Source organism: Camellia sinensis, chromosome 2 (assembly GCF_055761805.1).
Source record: "Camellia sinensis isolate YWXY chromosome 2, ASM5576180v1, whole genome shotgun sequence".
NCBI classification, from domain to species: Eukaryota; Viridiplantae; Streptophyta; class Magnoliopsida; order Ericales; family Theaceae; genus Camellia; species Camellia sinensis.
Window position 1 is genome coordinate 99,664,387 of NC_138962.1, and position 12,368 is coordinate 99,676,754.

Here is a 12,368-nt window from a genome sequence, read left to right on the forward strand (position 1 = left end):
TTAATTAATTTTAAACCTAAAATAAATTTGTGATGAAAGTCTTTAATTTTGAGGCAAGATTTATTATTAAAAAAAATATGGGACAAATTAGTAATTATATTTTGATCTAATAATAGTTGTGTTTTATTTAAATGGAGAGAGAAAATAAAATAAAACAAAGAATAATTATTTGGAGTCTTTTATGTTATGTATTAAAAAAAAAAAAAAAACCCTAAATCTCTTATTCATTTCATAGCAGCCGTGAGAGTGAGGGAGGAAGAGAGAGCAAGAGATAGAAAAGAGAGAGGGAGAGAAAGAAACTTCCAGCACTTTGTGGCTTAGCAACTCTAAGGTAACAATCAAGTTATTTGTGTTCTATTATAGTATGTTGTTTACATAGTTATGGTGCATGTGGGTGTTGTGAGTTGTTGGAAGAAAAAAGAACGGATTGGCTGATTGGGATAGTGTTTTGTGTGTATTATTATCATGCAAAATTTTAAAGCAAGCTGCACAAAATCACAAACTTTAAAAATCAAGAAATCATATCAAACGGATGAATTTTGAACTGAAATGTTTACAGTAGCTTAATTACATGTTGAAATTCATACTAGAATTTTCTCATAATTTTTGGGAGTCAAAATCCATATATACTGATGCGTTCAAATCTGTCCAGAAAACTAGTGTATAACAGTAACTTCAGAAGTGTCATTCTCTTTGGATATAAATCTAAAAATTATAAAATCAATGTCATTAGAACCGGTTACGAGTCTAGTTTCTTACATTTTTGGCCTTGCATTGATTGCTCATGTATATTAAGAGAACCATCAATTTCTTTAAAGTGTTGCAGAAAGTGACTTGTTTGGATATAATTAATTGTAAATAATAATTATTTTGATAAGCAAATCAAGTAAAACCAATTGGTTTTGAAACTTAGGATATATTAGTTGATATCTGGAGCATAGTTGTCAAATCGGAATTCGAATCATGAATCGAAATGGTCTCATATTGAATAGAGAATCGAATGGAATCATGAATCGTAAAGATTCGGTCACTTTTTCTAAATTACTTAGAAAAATATATTTATACTTAGATGTTAAATATATCTTATAAATATGAAATATTTAGACTTAAATCAATGAAAATGTTGTTTTGAATGATGATCACGTAGTTTAATAAGTAAGAAGTTGTAGACACCCCATTTTTGACCGACCTTAAGACTTAGACGTCACCAGTTGAGCGCTCGGTGATGCTACATATTATGCTCGTTCAGAAGTTTCAGAGTCACGGCCGTGCGCCCTGCCTCCAGACTTCCGAACCCTCTTCTGTGCCTTGCCTCGATTTGCGAACCAGACTCAGTTTTCTCTGTTTCTTTTCCTGAGGGGAGGGAGAGGTCCTGTAGACCATCTCTTAGTGGCCGTGGGCTACATTCTGTGGCCGTAGGCCATTTTGCCCATTTCGGAGCCCGGTTTCCGGTTTTCCAGGACCGTCAAGCCGTGTGCCTCGGTTCGGGACCACCTAACCATCTCCGTTTGCTCTGTTTTTTGGCATACTTCCTATTTGTTCCCTTTTGAGGGACACTGGGGTCTGAGAAACCCACTTCGAGGTTAAATACCATTTTCGGTGTTTAACGGGCAGTTTTCGGGGCCCCGAACTGCGTGTTTTGGCCCCCGAACATTCGTTTTGCATCGGTTTTCGTTCGTTTTTGGCAGGTACCTCTGTTTCATCACTAGGAAGGTCATGGAAGGGTGGGAGGCTAGCAATTGTTTCAACAACCAGTTTTTTACTCCTCCGGCCCCCTCCGACGCCCGTTTTTCGCACTTCCGGGCCAATGTTGAACACCTTGGAGCCATTTTCTTCAAACCCAAACCACATATTTGTGATGTACACACATGGGAGGACCCTAAAAGTTCATGGCCGGCCACTAATGCTTCTTGACCCTTTTGAACCCCTCCTTCCGAGCCAATGTTGAACACCCTTGGGCCACTTTCTTGAACTTTGAACCACATATTTGTGATGTACACACATGGGAGGACCCTAAAAGTTCATGGCCGGCCATTAATTCCATTTGAACCTTTTGAACCTCTCCTCAAAATGGCTTGTTCTCTCTCCTGTTTTAGAATTTCCAAATTCGAACCACAGGGTTGTGAAGAGGAGACCTGGGAGGCCACCAATATGTGGTGGCCGGCCACTATTTCAAGTTGACCCTTTTGACCCCTAGCTGGCCGGCTAGGGGGGGGTGGCCGGCCGGCCACTTCCAAGCCCAATAGGTGGCCGGCCATGTTCCTCTCTCCTTCCACTTTACAGCTGTGTAGCCCTTTCCCCCAGAAAATATCCCAATCCGGGGGATATTTTGTGGGGGAAAACTTGCCTATTTTCCCCCACCTTTTGCCCCTCCTTTACTCCCCTTTTCTTGTCCATATAACCAGCTGGTGGCATCACATTTAGGGGTTAGAAAATTTGTTCTTCAAGCCTCAAGACACAAATCCTCCTCCATCCCTCTCATTTTCCTAAAAATCCCTAAGTCCTATACCTTATTTTCTTCATCACCACCAAGCTCTACCACCACCACTCCATTTCAGCAGCAAGAGGAAGAATTCCAGCAGCTTGGAGTCATCAAAATTGGTCCAAGAAGCAACAAAAGACTTGTCTCCAAGGGTGAGTTGCCATTTCCTCTTTTTTGAGCTTTTCTTTGCAATATTTCTTAGCCATCTATGCTTTTTTCTTTGAGCTCCGGCCATAACTGAAATTGGACTTTTTTTGAGCTCATTTTCATGTCTTATTAAGGGCTCAACCCTGTTTGAGCCCTCCATCTTGCACTTGCTTCAATACCCTCTTTGTATGTCAATATTTTGCATGCTTTTTCTAGCCTATGTGTGATCTATTTTGGAGTTTCTCATGAACTGTAAGTAGGCTTATTTTGAGCCCCTCTTCAACATTGAAGAAGGGCTCAACACTGTTTGAGACTTCCATGTTGTACTTCCCTTTATATCCTCTTTTTGGTCCCATTTTTGTATGCCTTGGCAGCCCCTGATGTTGCTGTTTTTGGACCTTGGTCCGAACTAAAAGTGGCTTTATTTTGACCTCCTGAACATGTTTTGTTAAGGGTATTTTCTTGTTTGATGAATCTTTTGTATACCTCGTGTTATAGCCACTTTTGAGCCTCATTTTTGCATTGCATTTCTAGCATATTTTTGTACTGTTTTTGGGGCTTCCATAAACTGTAAATAGTCCTATTTTGGGTCCCTCTTCAACATTGTTGAAGGACCCTAACCTGTTTGGGACCAGCAGCTATGAGTTTCTTTTTAATCTCATGTTTAGGGCCATTTCTTGCATGCTAGTTTTGCCCTATCTTGGTTCGCTGTTTGGCCATGTTTTGTACTGGTAAAATGCTAATTTTGGGGCTGCCTTGCTTCTGTCTTTACATTCCATGTTCATATTGTGCACGCATTGCATAGCTATAGGCCATCTCGGGTGCCCAAATTCGCATTTCGGGACTATTCCATGCATTTGGTGTCATTTCGCCTCATTTCGGGACTGTTTTCCCCCATATTTCATTGCTGAAAATCCATTAGCATGCTTGCATACCATTTTTGCCATATTGCATTGCGTATGCCATCGCCTCGGTTTGCGTGCCCGTGTGCATGCATTTCGAGGCACTTCATTTTCATCCATCAACCTCTCATGTGAGTGTGGCTGAGGCTCTCTCATGTTAGTATAAGTCCATGTTACATTCTATATGCCATTTTTGCCATATTGCATTGCGTATGCCATCGCCTCGGTTTGCGTGCCCGTGTGCACGCATTTTGAGGCACTCCATTTTCATCCATCGGCCTCTTATGTGAGTGTGGCTGAGGCTCTCTCATGTTAGTATAAGTCCATGTTGCATTTTATATGCCATTTCCATGCTATTGCATTGCGTATGCCATCGTCTCGATTTGCGTGCCGTGTGCACGCATTTCGAGGCACTTCATTTTCATCCATCGGCCTCTTATGTGAGTGTGGCTGAGGCTCTCTCATGTTAGTATAAGTCCATATTGCATTCTATATGCCATTTCATGTCATTTGCATTGCGTATGCCATTGCCTCGGTTTGCGTGCCCGTGCGCACGTACTTTGAGGCATCTCATTTTCACAGCATAGTGCATACTAGGTTATATCTTAGATCGCATTCATGCATTTCCTCGGTTTGCGTGCCCGTGTGCACGCACTTCGAAGCATCTCATTTTCATAGCATTGTGCATACTGGATTATATCTTAGTTGCATTTCATGCATATCATGCATATTGCATCGTGTTCGGAATAGGAGTTAGCCCGGGCACGGGAAACGAGGTGCATTTCGTACTCCGAGTGACGGAATGCGTCTCAATTTCCCAGTCACCGACACTCCGGATTATCCATGATGGAGTTAGGTTTTAGCTGAGTTTTCATGTACATTCATCCTATATTGAATTGTGCAATTCGACTCCTCGGCAATCATGCCTCGGTATGCGTGATTGGTGGCACGAGGATCGAGGCATGCATATATTTGTGAAATACATTGCTATGCCCCTTTCCTGCTCTCTGTTGCAGCAAAATGAAGAATCAGCAACTTTTCAGAGTTTGGCACGCTTCCCAAGAATAACTGCTAAACAGAGGCTAATTGGGGCATCCTGGTGGATTTCCGCGCATGACAACCCGGACATGCATCATCCATCAGAAGCAAGGCAGTCCCTGGCTTGTACGCCAGTTTTACAAGTTTTCTTAGTTAATTTGTAAATTAATTAGGAGTTTGTATATTATTCGGACTGTAATATTTGGACTGTAATATTCTTTTATTTGGGACTGTATATTTATTCGGACCCTCTGCGCGAGGGCACAACTGTAATAAGTGTGCGTGAGTGTGATGTATGTCTTCCAACCCCACGTCTTTCCCCCTTTTATTTATCCGCTTATGGTGTTTAGATTAGGGCATATTTCAATTAGCATACAGTATGACAGCATCTTTGCATCATTCATCTGTATTGCATGCACCGGGCTCGGCGCATCATACTAACTGCATTGTACTTTCAATTCTAAATTGAATACATGATAGTTGTAGCATTTCATATGCCATCTTAGAATAGCCGAGCCTGCTATAGTTGCATTTTGCATGTGTTGCATTAGGCATTTCTGTATACTTAGGATCATGCATAATTTCTAATGTAGTTTCTGTTTTGGCTAGGAGTACTCGGTAAGTTTTATGCTTTAGCATCCTTGCATGCGTGTGAGTGACTGCCATGAATAGCATGCTTACCATGAGGCTAATTACTTATGTGATATATCTGCCTGAATGCCTGTGGGTGAAGGTTGGGTTATCTGAATTGGAATAATTCATCAAGTGTATGTTTTAAGCCCACTAGATAGTGGCAAAATCATATTTTCTAAGCCCACCTGAGGGTGGCAAATCCACGTCTTAGCCTACCTGCGGGTAGCACCATCAAACCATTTTCAAACAAACAGACATGAAATGTTTTGTTCCAATTCAGGCAACTCAGTCTATACTTGTATGCTGCGCGCATCACATAGTAACCTAGGCTAATAACCGGAATAAGAACTCACAAAGTTTTCAAAAATAGATATCATGGTTAGTAGAGGCCGGTCTATGACCGGGCGAGCGGGGGTGCTCACGAAGTGACCTTCCCCAATCGTACCCAAGTTCCCGAGCCGAGGCAACTTTGGTGATGACGGACACGTGGCCTTTGGCACCGAGTCAGGGTTTCCTAAATTTCCCATTTAAAAAACATTTAGGTGGCGACTCTGTATCTGGCAAAGCAGTCCATGTTTGGCACTTCTTTCAAAAATCTGTTTTCTCAAAACGATTTGCCGGATTTGGACTCTTTGGTTCAGATTTAGAACCGTGACAAATTTGAGAGTCCTGAGCTGTAGTGACCCCAAATGAACAGAACAGGAGCTCACCCTCCCGGGGCGTTCGGGGACGTCTACAGAAGTTAACAAGGGTTCCTATGTAAGATTATCATCTTATCTTTTTCCTATTTTAGATATATCTTATCAACCATTCTTAATAAAAATAATTGTAACGCCCTCAAAATAACAACATTAAACCCATCCATATAGGGACATGCATTGATACATAAAAGTCCACATTCATCTATTCATCAGAGTATTTCATTACAAAAGTATTACATGGTTACAACAGAAGCAAATGCCTTACGGGCTTACAGCTTTCCAAGTTAACACTTGGTTACAAAAGAAGGTGCTAGCTTAAATACACATTAAGTCTTAGGCTCAAATCTATGTGAACTACAATCAAGAAAGAATAAGGCGACAAAGGTATGTCTGCCTCTAGCCTCCCAAGCTATGTCCTCAGAGGTGGCATGCTACCTGTACCTGAAAATGATGTTCCCATAAAGGGTGAGTCACAACCCAGTAGAAATATACTAAACCAACTATGAACAATGACTAAGAAATTAGCAACTGGTAGATGGTCAACACTGACACTTCCATTTACATCTTATTACGTTTCCATGACAGCCAAGTCTATGTTACAATTCACTTTTCATTTTTATTCAACCTTGAGTTTGAAAACAAGGCTCAGTACCCTGGCCAAAACATTTGATGAGATTATAGTTCATCACTAGAACACTTTCGAAATCCAAGGTGGATACACATTTTGGTGTTGTATCAATAACACATAAACTACTTCCATATTTTGCAAACAATTATGATATACATTTTAGTGCTATATCAAATCAAACAAACTTTTCAATAGATAAGCATATGAGCTATATCACTACTATAACAGATAAGCATATCAGCTATATCAATACTTCAGCAGATAAGCATATGAGCTATATCAATACTCCAACAGATAAACATACGAGCTGTATCAACATTCCAATAGATAAACATATGAGCTGTATCAATACTTCATTAGATAAGCATATGAGCTGTATCAATACTTCAATAACTGGTTTAGAGGTACATCCCCCATCTTTCCCTAAACCATTAACCGGTTTAGAGGTACATCCCCCATCTTCCCCTAAACCGTGGAGTACATCCCCCATCTCCTCCCATACACAAGTAATGCATATAAACACAGAATCACATATGCAATCAATCAATACATAAAATTAATGTATTCTATCAACCGTCTACACATAATGCATATAAACACATTGGTCACATGCACAATCCACAGATTCATAAAGTTAATGTATTCTATCAACCGTCATACTCTATGACACATCCAATTGATTAGTTTTAGTTTGCCTAATCATCATGCATTGTCTACAACAATCAACACTACCCTCCACCGGTAGCCCAAAGCAATTATTTCTAAGCAGGAAATAAATGCACAAGTGGATAATATACCAACATTTCAACTAGATGAGCAATAAAAGATTTGACTACACTCTTTAGTCTCATACATTCTCAATTTCGACATTCTCAATTCAATTCCTCATTTTCTTCAATTAATTAAATGCATTAATTAATTAAACCAATTAGGGCAAATTACCATAATTCCCAAAACAACCCTAAGGTTCCATTTCCATCAATGTCCCAACATTAATCTCATTTCTCTATGCCTAACATGCATGTAGGTTTATATAACCCCAACTTTTGTAAAATTGCACAAAGGCCCAAACTTTCTCAAAATTACCCAACAACCCCCAACATATCAAAATGCTAAAATTCAAAGACAAAGTTCATAAGATGGAGTAGGTTATCCCTACCTCGAATGATGGGACGCAACGAAGGAGATGAAGAAACGGAAATGCTCCAAATCCCGAAATTTTCAGATTAAAAGATAGCCCTCGACGATCAACACAACTTTTGTAAAGACCAAAAGTGAGCAAACAACTCCTACTAGATCAAATCTAAGAGAGAAGGGCCGATTTTAGAGTGAGAAGCTCTGAAAATGGCTTTTTGGAAAAGTAAGAGAGAGAAAAGATCTTAAAAAAGTGATCCAAAAGTCGGATCTCGGATTTATATAAAAGTTGCCCCGCTCGAGCGTCAAACTCCCCGCTCGAGCGTCACTCACAGACTCCCGCTCGAGCGTCAACAATCCCGCTCGAGCGGCGGATACACACTCCCAGAACTTTTGCAGACAGGTCTCCCGCTCGAGCTTCCAACTCCCCGCTCGAGTGGCACTCACACAATCCCGCTCGAGCGGCCAATCCCACGCTCGAGCGTCGAACCCTGCACAGGAAATACTGGATGGGTGAAACTCCCGCTCGAGCGCCAAAACCCCCGCTTGAGCGGACAGGTCAAAATCTGGGCAACTAGTTTTGGTTTCTAAACTCAACCAACCTGTAACAAATCTGCTCAACACATTCTATAACTCAAATACAAAGCAAGAAAGGATGTACACCAGGTAATAATCAACTACTATCATCCACAGACATATGTCCGGATCACTGTACAATAAGGGTAAACCCGGGATCGCTATAATAATAAACAAAGACAAACTCTCAATTTTCAAAATAACAATAATTTGACAATGATATTGAAATTTGGACAATAAACACACATACTTTTCCAAGTAACAATGACCAAATAATAAGAAATAATTATTTAGAATCATTTTTTTTAAATCCAAAAACACTTTAAAAGGTATAACTGACTTAACCCATGAAATATTGAACTATATTTAATTTGATAAAATAGCGATAGATAATTCATGGTGTAAGTTATTTCGATTTTAAATATTTTTAAAAGATATATTATGACTTTTTTAAAGAAAACAAAATGAGAAGAAAGATTAAAAACATGTTGAATTTGATTGAATTTGATTGGATCTTATTAAAAACTCCATGATCATTAAAATAACAACAAATCCTGTATATATATTGGTTATTTTGGTACTAAATGCTATTAGAAGTTATATTATGTCATTTTCACTAAAAAGATGGAGAAAAAAAAAGTTGAAAATATGTCGGACACGATAATTTCAAGAATTGCATAAATCGTAAAAGGTGAATCGATTGTGAATCATGCACTTCATTAGAGATTCATTTGCAAAATAGGTTCACCCATAGATTTGTATCGATTTTGCAAAAATTACGAATTGAATCATGAATCGTAAGATTCTGATAACAGAGATTTGGAGGGTTTTGGAATTTTTCGAAAGGTGTGGAGTGGGTTTTTAATTTTCAAAGTTAGCGAATAGATTGGGAAAACCTGTTTAAAATTCTATTTTATCTCAAAATATTAAGTTTCGATTTGAACCTATGTCTTGGGTAATTTGAGACCTTGAAGAACATGAACTTAGGTATTATTTAAGAGTAACGGTGAGTTGGGTTGAGCCGTGTTAGTGCATTTTAGCTTAGGGTTACATAGTTTATTATTCTTTTTAGTATTTTTAAATTAGTAGTAACGAGTAGTTTTCATACTTGGTTCAAGGCACCAGTTGGACTTTTATACACTATTCGAGGATTATATTATTCCATTTTCAGGTGAGTAGTTGCATGCTACATATTTTTATAAATGTTTCCCTACGCTAAACTGTTGAAAAACTAAATTGTTGTTTTAGGACTAAACTGTTTTAATAAATTATTATATTATCAATGGAATTAAATTATTTTTGAAACATGTGTAAACTTGGCATATTGTAAATTGTTTGTTATGATCTCATGTTTATAATGGTGAACTACCATGTTTTGAGAAACTGAATTGTATTGATTGTTGGGATCATCTGTACATAAAAGTCTAGGAAAATTATTCCACTATGTATGGTGACTCTGGCCACTAGGGAACAGATCCGGGTTGGGCTGTGATGACTCTAGTGCTCAACGATTGGGCTGTGACAGAGATCACATATGAAATTGATAAGATATTTGAAGAATTCAACCAATTATCTAAATTCACGTATGCAAACATTTTGTATCCCACAATGAGTCGCTTTGATTGACTTCTACAAATTGAATCTATGCTTTGGTTTATTGCATCCATTGTGGATTAGAGGGGTGGAATGGCTTTTATATTATGTCAAATATCAACCTCTCTTACTTTATTTTAGAATTGGTTAGATTTTACTTCTCATGTGTATTTATCTCCTCCTGAATTAATACGGGAGACACTTCATATGACAAAATTAGAAGTCTAAAGTTTTCTGATTCTTAATTCTAATTTTATGTTTTCCATTTCTATATTTCTCTCAAATTGATTTCGTTTTTTATTTATTTATTTTTTCCTCTTTTTTGGCCATACTTGGTTATTTGCATATGCATATATTTCAATTTCATTATTTTTCACGTCCATCTTAGGACAATAGCGATATAAATTTTATATTAAAAAAAAAAAAACCGTGTTGCAACTGCACGTGGAGGTCCAACTGGTATTAATAAAATCATAGAAACTATCCCAAATTAATAGTGCAACTTTTTTCAATGTGGATCTTCTCAAAACAAGAAACCGGATGCTTTTCAAAATATGTGGAGCTATTTCCTATGTAGTCCTTGCAAAAATAAAATAGTGTGAGAGTTTTTGACGGCCTTATATGTCAAATCATCAACAACCATTTCCAAAATAATGGAACTTGTATAATGCTCATGAGTGTTAATTTTTTACTGTTATTATTTATTTATGGATAAATTATATAAACATCTACTGAGATTTCACATTGATACATTAGTAATCTTATACTTTTTGAAAATGTCATCTCCTTTCTTCAACAATAGGGCAAATTATACTTTGTTCCATTTATATTTGGTTATTTTTTTACTTTGACCCTTAATGTTTTAAGTTTTTTACAATTTACTCCTAAAATTAATTTATATTCAAAATTAGACAAAAAAATACCACATTAATTGTCACATAATATAAAAAATATATTATTACATTAGGATTTGGATTTGTATCAGAGGTGTGAGTTATATATAATAAAATAATTTTATACCACGTGGCTATCAATGGTCATTGTTACTCTAATTTTGGACATAAGTTAGCTTTTGATGTAAATTAATGCTAACAAGTGTCCCTTATGCATTGTTTAATATTGTGAAGTATGTATAAAGTGTGTTAAAAATATGCACAACTATTAAAAAGTGTATTGATTTTAGTAAAAGTGCATTGAATTTAGTGAAAAGTATCTTGTGCTCTTTAAATTTTGGGTAATGTTTAAGTGTGCAACCCCCTTAAGGTTGCACACCATATGCAAGGTGTAAATGCAAGGTCGTAATTGCCTTGCATACCATATGCAAGGCACACTTAAGAAAAGTCCTTAAATTTTTTATCTTTTACTTAGAGGCACTTGTTAGCAAGACCCAACTTGAAATATGAAGGCCAAAGTACAAAATAAAAAACCTTGGAAGTGCTAAAGTGAAAAATGACCAAACATAAAGAGACAAAATGTAATTTACCTTCAGGGTTTGGTGGGGACAAGATAGGGGATTTGGGTGAAGAAGGGGAATCACATTTTGATAATTTTACAAGATTTTTATAATAATTATTTACGTGATTCTATTTACACACTAAATTTTACATTATATTTATTTGTATAAATTTTTTTTCATAATGTACAAGTATACACCACAAGAATTAACACTTTTGGCAACAAAAAAATTGGTCGCTAAAAGTCACTTTTTGGTCGGCAAAAGTTATCCGCGACCAATTTTTTTGGTTGCTACTTTGGTCGCTAATTGAGGGTCGGCAAAAGTAATTCGCAACCAAAATTTTGGTTGGTCGGCTATAGCGATCCTGGGTTTACCCTTGTTGTACAGTGATCCGGACATGTGTCCGTGGATGTTGGTAGTTGTTTATTATTTTGTTTACATCCTTTTTACTTCGTAATTGAGTTATAGGATGTGTTAGGCAGGTTTGTTACAGGTTGGTTGAGTTTAGAAACCAAAACTAGTTGCCCAGATTTTGGCCTGTACGCTCGAGCGGGGGTTTTGGCGCTCGAGCGGAGAATACACCCATCCAGTATTTTCCTGTGCAGCGTTGTACGCTCGAGCGTGGTATTGGCCGCTCGAGCGGGGTTGTCTGAGTGACGCTCGAGCGTAGAGTTGGAAGCTCGAGCGGAGGCCTGGTTCTGTATAGATGCTGGGAGAGTGCATCCGGCGCTCGAGCGGAAGTTTGGACGCTCGAGCGGGAGTCTGTGAGTGGCGCTCGAGCGGGGTGTTTTACGCTCGAGCGGGAGACTGGGTTTAAGTCCCGAAATTGTGACTTTTCAAATCACTTTTTACTTTCTCTTCTCTCTCTTACTTTTCCAAAATCACCATTGTTGAACCTCTCACTCTAGACTCTACCTTCTCTCTAGGTTTTGATCTAGTAGGAGTGATTTGTTCACCTTTGGCCTTTACAAAAAAGTTGTTGATCGTCGAGGGCTTCATTTTAATCTGAAAATCTCGGGTTTTGGAGCATGTTGGGTTTTGTCGTCTTCTCCTTTGGGACTCCGAATTTGAGGTAGGG